The following is a 19,677-nucleotide window of genomic DNA, read 5'->3' as shown; positions in this document are numbered from 1 at the left end:
AAGTTCCCATGTGATTCCAATGCTCAGGAAAGCGTGAGAACCACTGCCTAGACGGTTGGCGGCTCTCACCTATCACTGTTCTCTTTTACCCCGTTTTTCAGCATGGTTGCTTGTCTGTCTTCCATGAAGTGGTGGCTGTCACAGCACCTAGCCCAGGTCTGGCTCACTACAGGGCGACTGGAGGAAGGAGGCAAAGGCAGAGTCCAGGATGCCAGCCTTCTCTTTGCTGTTTCTGAAATTCTCCCCAGGCTGAAATACCCCCGACCTCCTGGAAATGGCCTCATGTAATGCCTGAAGCTGGGGAAGAAAGTGGTTCATTGCAGCTTGAAGAGACATCTGTCTTTTAGATTCCTCCAAAAGTCTCAGCCCCCTGCCTGCCTCGCTGTGACCCAAGGTCCTGTGCTGGCAGTGTGGGCGAGCACAATAAAAGTCATAATCCCTGCTGGTGGAACACGCGTCAGTCCAACACTGTAGTCGATACTTTATATTCTAAGAGCTACCCTGGCACTGTTACTGGGCTTGGTGTTCTTCCGCTGAACATCAACAGTTTCACAGAACATCAGCATCAGACGAGGCCTCTCTGGGACCACGATGGATCAAGACAAGAACAAGACCAAGAACAACACAAGAACAAGACAAGACTCGCCAGTCATGTCTGAACAGAGACAAAATGTGAACATGGTCCAAGCCACAAAATACCAAACACACAGGTGTCCTGGCTAATAAGAGGGACTGCTGCTTCTTGGCCACTCAATGGCCTTAGCCTTACTCTAATCTGCCCTCCCTATGGCTAAGATTCATGAAGACACACATTCATAGAACAATCCCTGCTTTCTTTCTTTTTTTTTTTTTAAGGTTTTATTTATTTATTTGACAGAGAGAGGGAGAGAGTTCACAAGTAGGCAGAGAGGCAGATAGAGAGGGAGGGGGAAACAGGCTCCCTGCTGAGCAGAGAGCCCAATGCGGGGCTCAGTCCCAGGACCCTGAGACCATGACCTGAGCCAAAAGCAGAGGCTTTAACCTACTGAGCCACCCAGGTGTCCCCGATCCCTGCTTTCTTAAGCCTGCCTCCAAGTCAGTTAACAAGAGCCCAGATCCTTTAATAATATTTTCTAACATCCTTTCACTGAGACACCTTCATGGTGTCCCTCACTGCAATGAGTAATAAATCCAGCTTGTATGACTACAGGTGTATTCCAAGTGGTCTTTGGCAAGAGGGCATTAAAAATAAATTTACTTAATCATTGCAATAACAACACAAGGTAAATATTACACCCTCTTTACATACAAGCTAACTAGGGTTCTAGATCATATAATGGAACTCACACCAGGCCACCAGCTGTCAGTGAAAGGCTGGTTCATGTTCACATGGGCTTGTGGGGAGCCAGAGTAGAGTATTGCCTACCCACACAAACTTTGGCTTCCCGATGAGCCTGAACTCTAACCCCAGCTCTGCCCTCTTCTATCTATGAGAATTTGAGCAAGTTACTTAACTTTTCTCAACCTCAACTTCGTTGCCCCTCCCCACAAAAGGGAAGACGTCTAGGAACTCGTATTTTTTTAATTAAGATATAATTGACATACAACACTGTATCAACTTCAAGTATACAACATAATGATTCCATATTTGTATATATTGTGAAGTCACCATAATAAGTCTAGTGAACATCCATCACCGCACAGTTACAGATTTTTTTTCTCATGATAAGAACTTCCAGATATACTCTCTTAGCAACTTTCAAATATATAATACATTATAACTAACTATAAGGCATTGGCATATTTTGTATAAGCTCCCCAAGTGGCCCAACCCAGCCCCTGTTGGCCAACCCTGGTTTGGACTCCACTGGCCTAATCTCCCTTTCCCTCCTTCCCATTCACTTCTCAACCAATTGTAACATTGTTCCTGACCCACTGCCCACTCTTGCTGAGGCCAGCAGTTACCTTGCAGCTGCTAGATCTGAAGGATACTTTTCCATATGCCATTGACTCACTTGACCATTCTCCCCTTCCTAAAATTCTCCTTCTTTGGCTTCCAGGAGGCCCATGTAGTGTGGTAAGCAACTGAGGCCCAGAGAACTGAAACTCTTGATCCAACAGCCTGTGAGGCACTGAAGCCTATAAACAACCATGTGAGTGAGCTTGGAAGTGGATCCTTTACTCCAGCTGAGCTTTTTCATGATTGCAGCCCCAGTGGGCCAAGTCAATTCCAGATTCCTGACCCACGCAAACTATGACATAATAAATGTTTGTTGTTTTAAGCTGTTAAATTTGGGGGTAATTTGTTTTGCAGCAGTAAATAACGAATACAAACAGGAAACAAGATGCTTTGGTTAGTGCAGTGGAATCACCTCACGTGTGCTTCAGCTTCGGTAAATTCAACCTTAGTTGGTTTGCAAAAGAGGGAGAGCGCGGTTTACACGGTGTTGACAATTCTGCCTGCTATTCCAGTGCGATAATATGCTAAGATGAAAGAGGTGGGTCTGGTTTCACTCATCAGTCTCTGTCCCAGTCCTGGGCATCTCTCACAGAGGAGTAAGTCTGGATGCTGACTGTGCTGCTCATATTTTTAACTATCTATGTTTTGTACAAAGTGGGGAAAATGAGGTTAATTCACTAACTTGGGTTCTATATATAATGTGGTCAAAATAACCCCTGAAATCCCCTAACTAATCAAGATCTGAGCCCAGGAGTCCTCCAGGCAAAGAGCAGTACTGACCATAGGCCAGGGCCGACTGTGGGAGCTTGTTTCAAAGGGCCCTACCGTGGGCCTCCTCCTCCTCCTCCATTTGTACCTCCCACAGGTTGAGGAGCCAATGAGCCCCAAGGGATGTGCCATTCTAGAGACTTTTCCCCTCACCCAGTTTGTATACCAGACTCAGGATGAGAGACCCCAGATTTCCTGTCCAAATGGTCCTGAACCCACTTCTAGGCCCTGCATAGACCTTTTTCCCAGGTCCAACTTTCTATGGGTGGAACATACCACCAGAGTGCACAGGCCAGAGTAAGGGGAGACCAAGGGCAGCTGCTTGACGGGATATGGATGGTGCTTGGGTGGTCCACGTGGGAGCTGAGTGGTCCACATGTGTGTACAGAGCCCTTCACCATGTGCACAAAGCAAGCAGTGGAAAACCAAGAGGGTGGCCCATGGACCCCGAGCCAGCTCTCCTAATGCTGCCTCACACTGGTGATGGACTCTGAGAAGTCTAACTCGACCTGGTCTTCCACATCATTTTACAGGAATATCTGTAAAGTCAGGAAAATGGAATGTATTTCATCTAACTTTTAAATATTTAGACATATTGCATATGGAGATTAGTCTTTACTATAGCCCTGAGTCCTGCAAATGATCAGGGAGCCCTGGCCAAGAACTAAATTGCTTGTATTTACTTCAGTTTACTCAGTTTTGGCCTCTCCTTGCCTCACGAAGTGGAGGCCAAGGCATCATTTGAATGGGAGAGGACAGCAAGGGATAAAGTGATTACTTTTCCATCTCCTCTCCTTTTATTTAAATATATTTGTTTACTATTTTTCCCAACACATATGGTTAAACCCATGAAGATGGTGTGTCTTCTCTCTCTGAGGTCCAAATGAGGCTTGTTCTTGGGAACTCCTGTTGATAAAGCCCATGCTTGGATTTTTTTGTTTTGTGGTGGTTGTTTAATCCTTTCCCTGGGGTAAGTACTCATCTCAGTTAGGAGTGTGCATTCCAGACCATTTTCCCCAAATCTTCCTACATATTACAGAAAATACCATTTTTATATATGTTTGTCTCAAAAATTATGTGATACGTGCATTGGTTTTCAGTTTGATTTTACTCTACAGTGTATCTCAAAGGCCTATCCATCTTAAGGACAAATTTTGCTATTTATCTATTTAGCACTATTTGATTCATATAATTTTTATCTCATTTTGATACTAAAGATACTATATGAAGTTTGTATGTGAGTTATGCTTGTTTTTAGATTAAACAGTAAGTTTTATTATCTTAATTCTTGGAGAATGGAATGTTGGTGGAGAGAGATTTGAAGAAAGAGGGTTTCCTGAAGCCATCTTGGAGAATTCCTTAAATCCTATAACATCAGGGGCACCTGGGTGGCTCAGTTGGTTAAGCGTCCAACTCAGTCTCAACTCAGGTCTTGATCTCAGGGTCGTGAGTTCAAGCCCTGCATTGGGCTCCATGCTGGGTATGGAGCCTACTTACAAAAAAAAAAAAAAAAAAAAGTTACTGTAGGACTGAGAATCGTTTCTTGAAGTTGTGAATAGGAGAAGATCATGCATTTCCTGATTTACGTGTGGCAAAGACTACTCAGGTTTCTCTCCACATCCGTTTTCTCTGTGTCACAGACTCTTGTCTTCTGTACCAGGCCTGGAAAAGCAGATGCAGCCAAGATACCAACCCTAAGAAGTTCTTTCGCTAGTGACATTTTCTAGTGGAAGTCTGTAGTTATGTATTCAAACAGCTCTTGGTTTTCTTCCTAAAGGACATTGATCTATTCCCTTGGGTTCTGAGCCACCTTGGAGTTTTGCAATGTTTGTTTTCTAGAATGAGGCATCCAGCTTTTTGTTGAAGATGCTTTTCACGGCATCCAGGGACTTGCTGTGCACCGCTTTTTTCCAAATGACAAAACAAGCCGTCCTCCAGCTCCCATGGAGAAGGAGTGTTGCCCCCTGCTCCGCTGTCAGTCAGAGCTCACAATGGTACACCTTCCTTCCAGTGAAACACACCACAACTGACAACACAGCCCTTTGCCCAGAACTGCCAGACTGCCAGCGTTGAAGTTAAATCATTTATCTAGAAGAATCTTTATCTTGTTGTAATGGACTGAATGTTTGTGTCCCCTGCCCACATAATTTAGATGTTGAAACCCTACCCTCTGATGTGGTGATACTGGATGTGGGGCCTTTAGGATGTACTTAGGTTTACATGAGGTCAGGATGGTGGGACCCACTCCCCAAAATGAGGTAAGCATCTTTATGGAAAGAGGAAGACACCAGAGCTCCCTTTCATCTTGTGAGGAAATAGCGCAAAAGTGGCCATTTGCAAGCCAGGAAGAGAACTCTCACGAGAAACCAAATCTACCAGCACCTCAGACTTGCCCAGCTTCCAGAACCGTGAGAAATAAATGCCTGTTGTTTAAGCACCCGGGCTGTGACATTTTGTTGTGGCAGCCCAAGCTGACTCGGACACTCGTCTTTAGCCGTCTGTTGTTAACAAATGTTACTATATTTTGGGGAGGACTATTCTGTTTCTGCCTTTATCCAGCTAGCCTTTATCTCTTGGCTTCATTTACTTAGAGACAGAAAGTGTGTGAGAAGGAATTCATGGGAATTAACTTCAGCTAGGAAGTTTTCATTCTTCCCTCCTACAATCCCTGACTTCTGCATTCTAATAGTGCACCTGAAGAGTAACTACTCCAAGATTGACTTCCAGATCTAGTTTCATAACACATCATCGTGTCTCCGATGATTTCTAGGACTGGTACAGAATGACAAAATATTGCCCAACACAATTTTAACTCACCTTTATTTTTTAAAAGTAGATATCATCTGAGTTGTGTTTTTTTTTTTAGGAGATAACAGGATAATTGTAATTCCAGAAAAATTGGAAATGTTCCTTTTGTGTGTTTTAGTATCATTTTATGTGTAAATCCTACCTCCCCATTTCTGATGACGGAATCCGTAAGTAAGGTCAGGGTGTTAGCTTGCGCTAAGAACAAATTTAGTAAAGGCCTGGCCACACAAAGTGAGATCCGCAGGCCAGCGGCATCAGCATCACCTGGAGACTTGTTAGAAATGCAGAATCCCAGGCCCACCCATACCTACTGAGTCCCTATCGGCATTTTAACACAACCTCCCGGTGATCTGTAAGCACTGCACAGCTATGAGAAGCACTGATCTAAAGACACTGGGTAGTTCACAGACTCTCCAGGAAGGCCAGAGAGCCAGATTTGGGGTATTGTTGTCTGGAACACACCCCAGGCATCCCACAGACGGGCTCAGTGAGGACAGGAGCCTGGGCAGACACTATTGGGTAGCAGACTCCATTAACCATTGGAGTCTGTGTGGGTCCAGTCCCTTCTTCATCCCTCTAGCTTCCCAGACAAGGCATAAAGCAGATGCAGAAGGTTGCTCCCCCACCTTAGGGGAGGCCAGGAAACGGAGTGGTATTTTCAGTTTAAGTAGTGACAGGAGGGGTGTGCCTCAGAAGGGGAGGGAATCTTCAAAACATAGGCAAGGGCAGCTGCTGGCTGGCCATAAAAAACTGCAGATCTCCACTCCCTACGTATTTCTTTTTGGAGGAATGCTGGAGCCCAGCTCTGCCATTACCTACCCAGTCACCTTTAGCAAATTCAGGAACATCTGTTTCCTCGTCTTTCATATTATTTTAGTATGATGCCTTTTTATTTACACAGAGCTTTACAGTTTGCAAAGCATTCCTATATGCATGTTCTCATTGGAGCCACAGAACAACTCGTGTAATAGAGAAGGAAGGTAGTGTTATGTCCACTGTATCGGTCTGAAAAGAGAAGCACAAAGTGATCGGTCTGCAAGTACTGAGACCACGAATCTTCAAGCTGCTGTCACCCATAACCACAGTCACGTGAGTTAATGCCTGTGAAAGTAAATTGAAAGTGTAATGTGTTGTTCCAGTAAAAGGTATTCCTTATCAATCGGTATTGTTTGACAAATACACTTCCTGGTGGGACTGAGTCACCGCCATGATGATTCTGTGGGTCCCAGAATCAGCAATCCCCTTTCTCCTCTTGTGATATGGTAAAACTACTGCCAGGAAAAGTTAATAATTAGTATCAATGCTGGTGTGAATATTAATGAACAATAAAAAATACCACAGGAACCCAGATGGAAGAACTAAATAAATTAAAATTCTTTCAATGTTTACAGTAACCTGCAGAAAGGGTCTGAGAAAATGTTAAGTGTTTCTTCTAAACTATTTTTGAAGAACTACAATTTTAGGCCACCAATTCAATGATTTGTTCTTTGTCCTCATACTTTATAAATTCTTCTGTAAGTTCCCGTGTCCAATTCTAGGAGGTAAAAAGGCAGCTAGCCAAGGGACCAGGACAATGATTAGACCAGAATTCAGGTTTTCTGTTCTCAAAATCAGTGTTTATTTTGAGTGTCTAAATAATGAGTCTTTTCTATTTTTTTTTCTAAAAAGACACAATAGTTTCCTTTTATCTCTTTTAACAGTAGGCCACACCCTATGTTATGAATTCCACTAACTCCAGTCCTTTGTCATTGATGTTACATCAAGTGAAAGACCTTTGAACAGGATTTTTAATTGGGTGAGGTCTCAAGGTCAAATATCTTTGGCAAAGCCTGCCCAAGGAAATAAGTTTCCAGCTAAAGTGGTGGAGGAAAGATTATTACTTTTTTTTTTTTTTTTTTACTATTATGAAGTCCTGGCTATGCAAGTATATGATAATAAATGTGACTACCATCCTCTCTAAACTGAAATAGTTTTATTCACATTCATTTATTTGCCTAAAATTGAGAGCTTTTACTAAGAAAGAGAAGAAAAATGAGTATTAGGACAACCAGGCGCCTTCTCCTCCTTGAACTTCTCTGTGACTATGACCTTGGACAAGTTACTTGTCCTCTCTGAGCCTCAGTTCTGTTCTTTGTACAATGAGGATAGTAGGATCATAAGCATATTGTTAGGATTTAGCTAGTGCATGTAAAGTCACTAGTTTAGTGCCCAGCACAAAGTGAGTGCTCAATAAATGGTAACTACTGCTAATCCTGAAAGGACTGTATGACTGAAGCACTAGATTGGAGCTACAACGAACAGAACGGTATGATGGCTACAAAACTTGAATTAGAGTGTCAGCATATAACAAGGATTATTTTGATGGGTATTATATTATCGCCGTGCGTTCTCCTATCGTTATTTCAAGGAATTCTGGGAGCTAAATGGAATATTAAAATTAGATAGTTTCAGATTCTTGGACAACTGAGGTTTCATTTCCCTAGGTAGAAATGGTGACCACATGGGGCGCCTGGGTGGCTCAGTGGGTTAAAGCTTCTGCCTTCGGCTCAGGTCATGATCCCAGGGTCCTGGGATAGAGCGCCGCATCGGGCTCTCTGCTCAGCAGGGAACCTGCTTCCTCCTCTCTCTCTGCCTGCCTCTCTGCCTACTTGTGATCTCTGTCGAATAAATAAATAAAATCTTAAAAAAAAAAAAAGAAATGGCGACCACACTAGTGTCAGATGTGTGTTAGCCTGCGTTATCTAGATAGAATATCTAGATAGGAGCCTAGAACACTGACACTAGCTTCATTTGACAAAACTTCAGGTTGTCTCCAGATATTTGTAAGCATACACAAATTCTTCAAAATAAACTCAACTAAAATAAATTTTTATGCATGCTATATACACTGTGTTCTGATATTATTTTATGCAACATTTACTGAGCTCTGGCGAGGTACCAAGCACCCTCGTAGGTACTGGAGATACACTGCCAAGTGAAGGTAGAGATGGGCTCTGCCTTGCTGGAGTGGGCAACCTCTTAAGGGAGATAGACTTTAATCACATAATTGCCCAAACATTATGAATAGGAAGTACATGGTGCTCTGAAAATATACAATAGGGGGAAAGGCTACACAGGAAGATGGGGAAGGTTTTCCTGAGGAAAGTCATGCCCTTTTTCCATCTGAGGCATGAGGAGTATAGTGGATATGTTCTCATGCAATCTGGAATCAATCCAGGTTTTTGTGGCACCTAAAGAGTATATAATTTGGAAGCCCTCTTTTAGAAAAGGAATACAAACATATCTTACTTTGGAAACTTTATAAAAAACACATCGACCATGCAAACACATTAAGGGCTCCATGTCAGTGAGCAGCTCTGAGGCTCAAGCTTCATCAGCCTTTCAAGATGGGGTAGACTAACTTGATGGCTTTTGAATGAACAAGGGAATTTTCCAGATCCTGCCCAGGGAGACGAGTACTTAGATTCCCTGTTAGAGCTAGGGACCAGTGAGAACTTTAAAGGAGTCTCTATAGTAACCTCAATTTTTAATTAAAAGACCCAAAAAGATGGGGTACCTGGGAAGCTCAATTGGTTAACCATCTGCCTTTGGCTCAGATCATGATCTCAGGGTCCTGGGATCGAGCCCCATGTTGGGCTCTCTGCTCAGTGGAGAGTTTGCTCCCCCCCCTCTCAAAAAATTAATAAATAATCTTAAAAAAAAAAAAAAACTCAAAAGGGTTTGCTGGGTTACTCTAGGGCCTGGATTATAACTTTCAGATTTTTTGAAAGCAGTATTCATGGGCAAAGAGATCCCTCCATCCTTCATACCCATGATGTGCAACTCAAGGCAAAACTCAACTAGTGTGACCAACCATCTCAACTGGCTTGAAATTCTCCCAGTTTTAGCACTAAAAGTGCCTCATCCTGACGAAACCCCTCAGGCAAAAGGGCACATATGGTCACCCTCATCCAACAGAGGGCAGCTTGTGAGTCCTTACCACTGGGATGTCTCTTCTGGTGAAAGTGGATGTAACAAGCATTATTACTGTTCACCCACTTTCCCTTCCCTTTTACTTCCCAACAGGAAGAAGGTGTACATTTCTCTGCTCTTTTGAAGTTGGGTGATGTCATGTGACTTGCTCTGTCCAATGAAACATGAATGGAAAAGATGTTTGTGACTTCTGGGCAGAAACATTTAAGAACTAGCATGTGTATTTCTCCATATTTTCTTCCTCATACCATGACACTGGCAATGTCTTAGATGGTGGAGACTGTCCATCTGAGTCCCTGAGTAAAGACGACATGGAGCAAAGCCCCCCACCAACCCTCAAAGTCATGCAGTGTATGGAATAAACTATTATTCTTTTAAGCCACTACAGTTTGGATAACTTTAGTTACTGCAGCGTAACCCAGTCCATCCTGATACAGAAAGTAAAGCCAAGACCCTACTTAGAGTCTACAGAAGTGATATGGTTTCAATGACTTTCTTGTAAAAAATCTTCTATATTATTACTATAATAAAACTGTTGTACATATCCTGATAGGATGTTGAAAGGGGAGAAAACCAGTGTCACTTTTCCAAACTCTCCGGCAGGAGAAAGGCTATAGACTAACCTGAAGACCGAGTGAGAAAAACTCCCTGGGCTTGGGATTACTCGAGCAGGTGCCACCCTCTTGACCTCACAGGATTAGACAGGTTCATGATGCCCAGCCCTTCAGAGAAAATGAGGCTCTGCCACAAGTCTACACTATAGATTACAAAATTTAACATGTGTTCTCAAGTAACAGGGTTAAATTAGATTACATATACATATATATGTATATATGTATATATTTAAGCAAGTTTATGGAGGTATCATTTATATACTATAAAATAATTGTAAATGTACATTCCATGATTTGTAGTAAACTCGGCCAGATTGTGCAACCATCACGTTTTCACCCATTAGAACATTTCCATCACCCCAAAAAGATCCCTCTTGCCCAATCACAGTTAATACCCATTACCACATCCAACTCCAGACAACCACTAATCTACTTTCTATCTTTCCAGATTTGTCTTTTCTGGACTTTTTTTTTTTTTTTAGATTTTATTTATTTATTTGAGAGAGTGAGCAAGATAGAACACAAGCAGGGGAAGCTACAGAGGGTGAGGGAGCAGACTCCCCTCTGAGCAGAGAGCCAGATGTGGAACTCGATCCCAGGACCCTGGGATCATGACCTGAGCTGAAGGCAGAGGCTTAACCCAGTGAGCCACCCAGGTGTCCCTGGACATTTTATATAAATAGAATCATACATTATGTATTTTTTGTGTCTTCTTTCAGTTGACATCATGTTTGTAAGGGTCATCCACATTGTGGAATGCAGTAATACAAAAACAAACATCAGTATCAGTATATATATTTTTACATAGCCATGTATTTTTTTGAAGAGGCAGGGTATGGTGAAGAAATCATAGGCTTCAGAGACTATTAAACTTGTGTTGAATTCTAACCCCTGGAAGCTCTCAAACTGTCAGTTCAATTAATTAACCGATCCCCAGTCCCCTAAAAGAGTAACAAAGTCCAGGGCGCCTGGGTGGCTCAGTGGGTTAAGCCTCTGCCTTCGGTTCAGGTCAGGATCTCAAGGTCCTGGGATCGAGTCCCACATGGGGCTCTCTGCTCGGCAGGGAGCCTGCTTCCCTCTCTTTCTCTCTGCCTGCCTCTCTGTCTACTTGTGATCTCTGCCTGTCAAATAAACAAATAAAATCTTAAAAAAAAAAAAAAGAGTAACAAAGTCTGTACTTGAATACAAGCATCGCTATCATTCCCCAACATCTTCTTTCTCAAGGTTTATATGGAAAGGTGTATATACATCGGAAACAATATCTCCCCATGCAGGGATGGGGAGAAGGGGCAAAATCCCAGAAACCTCACCATGGCCATTTCCTCCTCACTCTGCACAACATTTCCTCAGCCCCTCAGACAGAGCACCTGGCATGGTCTCTCTCCTTCCTCAGGCCAGGTTTCCAGGGGTGCTGAAGAGCCCTGAGTAAACCTCCCAGAGACAATCAGCAGGAGGACAGGAAGGCAGGAGAAGAGCGGACAGGATAACTCAGAAACCCAACAAAGCAGCAGCAAATAACGCTGCGGATACAGCCCAAAGAGCCTTTGAGAAAAAAATTCTGGGCATACAGAATGAGGTACAGATACCAAAACACCTGTACATAAAGCTTTTAATTTCCTCACTATAGATTTTATATGCCCCAGCTGCTTCCACAGTGCATCAAGTATTTACTCCACTCGAAGGTAACACAAATGTAATTAAGAAGACATCACGATATTCCTGAAAGCATTTAAGCCCTGAGCTGAGGGAAACTGCCGGGGGAGACACTTTCGAAATGCCCTCGTCCAGTGGTTCCCAGCCCTGGCTGCACACTAGAACCCCTTGGGAACTCTCAGAAACACGCAGTGCCCCGGGCCACACCCCAACTGTGTTCATTCCCCGGGACTGGCAAACAAATTACCACAGGCATGGTAGCTTACACAACAGAAGTTTATTCTCTCACAGTTCTAGAGGCTGGAGGTTTGAAATCAAGGTATGAGCACAGCTGTGCTTCCTCTGAAGGCTCTAGGGGAGAATTCTTCGTGTCTTCCAGCTTCTGGGGTCTCGAGATGTTCCCGGGCTCGTGTCCGCATGGTTGCGATCTCCACTCCATCATCCCGCAGCCTCCTCTTCTCCCTCTTGTCTCTTCCCTGGTGTCTCTCTAAGGGCACTTGTCTTTGGATTTAGGGCCAACTGGGATAATCCAGGATGATTTCCTCTCAGTATCCTTGGCTTAATTACCTCTGCAAAGACCTTTTTCCAAATGAGTTGACATTCACAGGTTCTGGGGGTACACACACCTTTTTGGAAGCGCCCATTCCACCCACAAACAGCTGCTAGAGAATGAATGTTCGTGTGCTTCCCAGATTCCTATGTTGAAGCCTCGCCCCCAGTGTGATGGTATTTGGAAGTGGGGGGTCTTTGGGAGGTGATTAGGTCATGAAGGTGGAGCCCTCTTAAATGGGATTAGTGCCCTTACTAAAAGAGAGTCCCAGAGAACTTCTTCATCCTTCCTACCATGTGAGGACAGAGCAAAAACACAGCCGTCTATAAATCCAGAAGCAGGCTCTCACCACACACTGAGTGTGCTGGTGCCTTGATCTTGGACTCCCCGGCCTCCAGAATGATAAGAAATAAATTTCTATTCTTTATAAGCCACCCTGTCTACAGCACAGCCTGAGTAAACTAAGACAGAAATCAACCAACTAAATCAGACCTTTAAGGGTGGAACTGGATGTCAGCAATTTTCTTTTCCTTCCTTTTTTTTTTTTTTTTGAGAGAGAGATTGAGAGCATGCGGGGAGGGGAAGGGGGACGGGGCGGAGCGGAGCGGGCAGAGGGAGAAGCAGACTTCCCAAGGAGCAGGGAGCTCGGCATGGGGATCCATCCCAGCACCCTGGGATCATGACCCAAGCCAAAGGCAGACATTCAACTGACTGAGTCACCCAGGTGCCCCTGGGTATTAGTATTTTTTTAAGTTTCCCAAAGTAATGCCAACTTGCAGCCAATTTAAGAATTACTGATCTATTTGAACTGCCACTTCCTGCCCAGCAGAGGCCTTGGGGTGGAAACAGCAAAGGCACAAAGAGAGCCCAGACAATGGTCCTGTTTCCCAATGTGTATCTGAAGCTGAGCAAGATTGAGTGGACTGCCTGTCACAAAAAGAGGAAGAGAAGGGAATGTGGGAAAGAGGGAATCCCTATGGAATCATGGAAGAAATGCCCGATGGAATAGGAGAAGCCTGTAGCTTCTAAGATTTATAATCTATTCACAGGACGGGAGTTTTGCTAAAGGTTAAGGGCAAGGCTTTGGCATTGGATAAGCCTGGTTTCAAATACTGGCTCTGTCATTCTTTGCTGTATGACCTTAGGCATGTTAGTTGTCTCTCCACACATTAGCTGTCTCATCTCTCAGGATGGACGGAGACAGCAGCTACACGGCCCTCAGTTACTGGATATAAGGGTTACCAACAGAATTTAGAAATTCCCAAAGGGCAGGCTTTACTGGGTACAGAAAAAAAATGCAAAAGGATGGAAAAGAAGTTTAATACACAATCCCTTGACTATTTTAATCTGTAATAATTGGTGAAAGTAAAGGGGAGCATTTTAACAAATCCTGGCGCGAGGCCATTTGGCTCATCAGAGCTATGGCTGCTAGCCTCATGGCCACTACCAAAGGGATAAATTATGCTCGAACAACAGATAACACCTCTACAACCTCTGGACACCAAGAAAGCAGTCCGAACGGTAGAGGGCAGGGGATGTAGAGGGGGTGCAAAACCAAGACTACTGAACCAGAGGACATGGTGTGAAGGAGCTGATGAAATCAATCTACAAGATAAGTTAGTACCTTGGTGGTCCCGATCCTGAAACGCTGACTGGAACTGCCCAGTTGAGACAGCTCAGAGGCTGCATATGCAATCCACACTGGCTTGGCTTAATGACGATCAAGATGTCCATCCACTTCACATACCCCAGCCAGGTCATAGCAAACGCCATGACTAAGGGAACCCCTTATGCATAGATACCCCATATAGACATACCATTGCAAAGACAAGCAACAGTCCAAAAAACCATGTCAGAATTGTTTTCTTAGCTTACCTGTAGTCTAAGAAAATTAGGCCCATTCACTAAAGAATGGGGGAAAAGGAGGATAGTCAAGGAATGAGTCCCAGCAGTATAGTCTTTAAATGGTTATTAGGAAACGGAATGAACAGGGAGGACACTGATGAGGCTGAAACACTGATCTTCATGCTGCACTATGGAAGACTGAGTGGACAGATAGCAGCTCCTGCTGGTGCCCTGACACTGAAGGGCTCTAAACAAATCCACTCTATTTACCCTGGTTTGGAGGAAATTTAAAAGCTGGAAGGCCAAGACAACATGAAAAACATGACATTGTATCACTGGTGGCAATGGTTAGGCAAGTTAATCAGGATGAAGGTTGATAAAAGTACCAGGGTGTCTTGGCCTGATCCCTGGCTTGGGGACCCAAGGCCATGTGCACATGTGTGGCCAAAATGGCCAGGGGCTGGACACAACTTTTTCTGGGACTCCCTTAGTACAGGATCCCAATGTGAAATTTCAAAACCTATTGGTGAGGTCCTAAAGGGGGCCACAGTTAGCTTGGGAGCATAGGAGGATGCAACAGTCCAAAGTTCGGGTAAAAATTGGATTGTCTGAACAGACTGTGTGAGATAGTTGTGTCTCCTTTACCCGGATGCATGATGAGGATGGATATTACGTCTGACTGGGGAACATTTCCTATATATTATATTATAAAAGTGAAGGCAATTAAGTTACCCTTTGGCTATTATTAATTGGACATAATCTATAGATTTGCTGGTGCCCACACAGGTTGTTAATATGACCCAACTATTGGATGCCTCGTAGAAAAAAGAGATTTCCATTTTATTTAATGACATCTCTGTAGGTTTGCCCTGTGTGGTCCATGAGAAAGAGAAATCACTCGAAGAGACAAATAGCAGATTATCAGGGCCTGAATAAAGTACTATCACCTACGGCATCAGCAGACCCTGGTATGGTTTCAACACTGCAAAAAATATAAGCCAAAGATACCGGTACTTGGTGCTAGATCTTGCAAATGCTTTTTTTCTTGATCATGGTCTCAGAAATGAGCCAACCACAGTTTGCCTTCATAGAAGGATCCCAGGTTACAATGACTGCACTGCCACAGGGTTATTCGAGTCACCAGTTTACTGCCATAATTTGGTTTGATAATATACTACACTGATGATATCGTGACAGTGTCAGACACCGAGGAAGGAGCCAAGACTACTTAAATGAAATGGTGACACGCATAACTAACACAGGCTGGTTGACAAATCCAGCAAAGATCCCAGAGCCCATCCAAACAGTGCAATTATTAGGAGTAGCATGACATTCTACAGACAACTCAAAGGCAACAGTCGACATTGCCTAGCCCTGGAACTGAGCAAGGAGCCCAGTGCCTGTGGCGGTGCGTGGGTGTGGAGGGCACGGATTCTGCACCTGGGAGCACCACTCGCTCCCCTCATAAAACTACCTGAAAGGAGTCCATGTTTGAGTGGGAGACTTCACAGTAGCGAAAAGTGAGAGTCCGATCAATATTGGGCTCTCATAATTCACACTCAGAGATGATGTTGAAAGTATCTGCAAACTCACACTTAACACGGACGAGAACTTATGGCCATGGCCCATGAATACTGCCAAGCAGTGACTGCTGGGATTTGGGGACAGAAAATTTCCAGATGCAGCAGTATGGTACATGTCATATGAGAGACAGCTATTGGCTTGTTATTTATGGGCATTAATTGAAACTGGGTCTGTAACTGAAGGACCCAAAATAATCTTGAAACCTGAAATATGCATAATATCTTGGATGTCAAAGAAACATTGCAATAAGGAAATCAGTACAGTGAAGAGTTTCATAATAAAATGGAAATGGTCTCCTCAGGAACATGCTCCTGGAGGAACAAAAGGAGGTTCTCACTGTATTCAGGAGTGGGTGGCCTCGTTTCTACAGGGCCAACTTTGGGAGCCTCCAGATGCTACTGACACATTGGTGGTGTCAAACAAACGACTCTTGACTGACCAACAAAAAGCTATGTGGTTTATGGACGGCAGTCTACAGTACAAGTAGCATCCTATTTGGAAGGCTGCGGATGATGACAAGCTGGTGAAAAACTATAACTGAAGAAGGTGAGAGCCAATCAGCACAACTGGCTGGATTATATCTATTTTCCTTGCTTTGATGGAAGAACTGAACAACAGTGAGAACCTGGAAGTCAGAGTGTGTCTGTCTGGCTCATGGGCAGTGGCCCATGGATTGGCCATACAGTCAGGCAGATGGACAATGAAAAAATCGGATTACTAAGGGGATGTCCATATGAGACAAAGGCCTATGGGAATTTAAGGGGTGCATTACATAGGACATGTCAATGCCCTATTAGAATTTCTTTCCCAGATTGGAAGGTGATTGGAATCAGCAAGTGGTTATCTCAGTGCATTCACCTGTTCAACTGGGTCCAAGGGGGGGAGCTGCAGCAACACAGAGATGGGCTGACCATCAACCTATTCCTCTTGCACCCCCAGAGGCACAAAATGCCAGCCAGAACTGTCCCGTCTGCCAGCTAGGAAGACAGAAACTACAGGCAGCTGTGGGGCACGTTCCCAGGGAGAAGACTCTTGGGCACAGCTGGCAAGCGGACTATATTGGGCCATTGCCAGGAGTGCTAGGAGCCTATAAATTGGTCCTGATGGAACAGACACTTAATTTGGACTGGGCTTTGCATACCCAGTGGTAATGCAAATGTTCAAAACACTATCAAAGGACCAGAGCAGAAGATACTGTACAATTCAGACTGCTGGGTTGCATTTCTTCAGAGCAAGGAATGCACTTTGCAGCCCATAGTGCCCAAGAGTGGGCAAAGAGATCTCACACAAATGGACATAGCATGTTCCTTGTCATTCTCGGAGTAGTGGTCTGATAGAGAGTTGGCAGGGACTGTTGAACATTTATTGCCTAAAACTGGGGACATAAAGGCATGAGAGGCCTGTGTGCTCACACTCAGCATGTGGGGAGCCAAGAAGGGCTCCTCACTCATTAGACTCCTCTGCTTCTCTGGAGGATTGGGGGGAGAGGAGATGGGGAGGGTGTTAGTATGACTATATGATTATTCCCACATCACCCCAACTTTCTTTCTTCCTGACTGGTAGTGATCATTCTGGGTCCAGGACTGCAACTGTGGGTACCAAAAGCAGAAGGAAGAAGAGATGCTCCTGACCAAGGAACTCTAACTATACCTTTAAATCTGTATGCCAGAATTCCTAAGGACCTCTGAGCTGCCTTCACTCCATCTCTCAAAAATTCAGGTTGAGCAGGAATGCAGCTGTGTTGCTCAGTGCTCTACAAATCCTACTCGTAGAGGAGTGGATTGAGGGGGAAACACTCTAGACCAGCAACAGTGGCTGAATCTCACATCCCTTCAAATGGTGGAAAAGTTTGGGTAAAAACAAATGACACATGGAGAGGAGAAATAGTAGCTGGAGGTAAAGGAATAAATAAATGGGTTTATGCAACAGGAGAAATCCGATTATTGCACTGGTGCCTTTAGTGAGGCTCGAAGCTACAGACAAACCTTGTCTCCTAGCACAGTTCTGTCAGGTGCCTGAAAGGGTAAAGCCATATGTTTGCCAAGACCATCTCTGCTTTTGGAGTCTGACAAGGACAAGTAGAAATCTGCAGACCTGAGTAGCATTGCTCTGGGTGACATTTTAGTCACATACTATAATGAACTGAACCAATTATTAAGAAGCAAACAGAACTCTAGTTATGTTCCCGTGTCTTTTGGCTCTTATTTTCCAGGTTACATCTACTACCAATATCATTAAGTTAGCAATGTACAGAAAATACTCCTACTGGGCCACTGAATTGTGTATGTACTGCTTCTGGCCAACTGATTACAGTGTAGACCTTGAAGATCAAATGCCTATGAAGGTCTCCAGTCATAAGGATTCAAAAATAGCAGGAGTATACCCAGGATGCCACAGTGTCCTGAGCCACCATACACACTACCCTTGTTTTGGTGGATGGCAGGGTATTAAGCAGAACAGGAAAAGACGATGACTTTCTGGGGGAATAAAGCAGTGGGCATCACATGGTAGAGCTGAGTTCCGCTGGGAATGGCCTCACCCCACTGAAGAAGGCTATGGTAGGCCCAATGGCATATTCAGACTAAGGCACATCCACGTAGGACTACCACCCATCTCGCCCCAGGGTGGGAGCATTCCTGAGTACAAAACATGTATCCACTTGGCACTCAGGCCATTAGTACACAATGCATGGTAGACTCAACCGCATTGACCCCCAAGACAGAAAAGGGCCTTACGGGAAATAGGTACCAGTTTAGGCATCAAAGGACAAGCTGAATTTGCTCTTACTGAGGAGCCAGACTCAGAGGATGACAATAGAGTTTTCTTATTACTGGCATGAAAGGTAGCCAGTAATACACAATAAAGACCTATTGTGCAGCACACAGGGACAAAAGCCATCCAAGTCAGGGATAATTAAAGACAATTTTATTGGATGCCCAAGGCAACTTCAGAATAAAATTCCCACTTTTTATTGGGCTAGCAGTCAAAGAAATGTACCCTGTAAATTTATAAAACCAGTTTCCAACTCAACTCACTTATTGTTTTTAGAGTCTGGGTCGAGAACATTCTTATAAATCCTTAAACAGATTTCCATGCAGTTCGATTTTCTAAGGGTCACCGTTTTATATCAGAAACACTGAAGTTCCAAGTAAATCAGAGACAATTCTTTGCATAAACTGTGTGGTCTCCCGTATTTCAACTCCAGCTCCCACAGCTCTCTTTCATGGGCCATAGAGTCCAAAGGGCTCATTTTAAACTACGCTTAGACATCTGTTCCTGGGCCTCTGTTTTAGAAGGCCCCAACCAGCCTCACTGGCCTCATTCCCTGCAACTGCTGCTCACACTACAGTTTTACTGGGTTGGGAGGAGGATAGGAAGAATGCCAAACCATGAAGCAAATGGTAAACAATGAAATATTGATGGCGTCAAAAAGAACCTGAGGGAATCACAGAGGCTCACATTACTCAAAAGCCTTGTGGGTTTGATAAAATTGCTTAGCCATGTGTCTAAGCATAAAAAAGCACAAATATGTTGCACAAACTCTAACTATGGGGGTGATCAAGTCTTTCAAACAATAAAGAAAAAATTAAATTCTGGATTTTAAGGTATTTATTGTCACCGTCTCTCAGACTTACAGGCAGATCAATTGAAGAAATATTTAGATTTGAAAATAAATGCCAAAAAAATCCAAACTCAGAGCGGTACACTGGGAGACAAAGCCTCCAATATGCTATCATTTTTTAGGTACACATCAGCTTTAATAAAAGAAAGAAAAAAGATAGATTTGAAATTTTTGGAAAACGTGCTTTGGAAGAACTTTAAAATACATTCTTGGGGGATATTAAGTAGCTGCGTTGAGGATAAAACACCGTACCGTTTAGCTTCTGGTAGAGGATGAGAAAAACCTCTTTAGAAAATTCCAAGCCAAATAATTTGGGGTAATT

The 19,677-nt window shown here is 43.8% G+C and overlaps 1 protein-coding gene across 1 annotated transcript in view; it reads right to left on the bottom strand.

The window, feature by feature from the left end:
* The window catches only part of LOC111149768, a 69,421-nt gene that overhangs the window by 35,230 nt on the left and 14,514 nt on the right, over nt 1–19,677 (bottom strand). The gene's annotated exons all lie outside the window — the stretch shown is intronic.

The sequence above is a fragment of the Enhydra lutris genome, unplaced genomic scaffold (genome assembly GCF_002288905.1).
Source record: "Enhydra lutris kenyoni isolate GAN:26980312 unplaced genomic scaffold, ASM228890v2 scaffoldscaffold2, whole genome shotgun sequence".
Lineage (NCBI taxonomy): Eukaryota > Metazoa > Chordata > Mammalia > Carnivora > Mustelidae > Enhydra > Enhydra lutris.
This window is presented reverse-complemented; position numbering and strand designations above follow the sequence as displayed.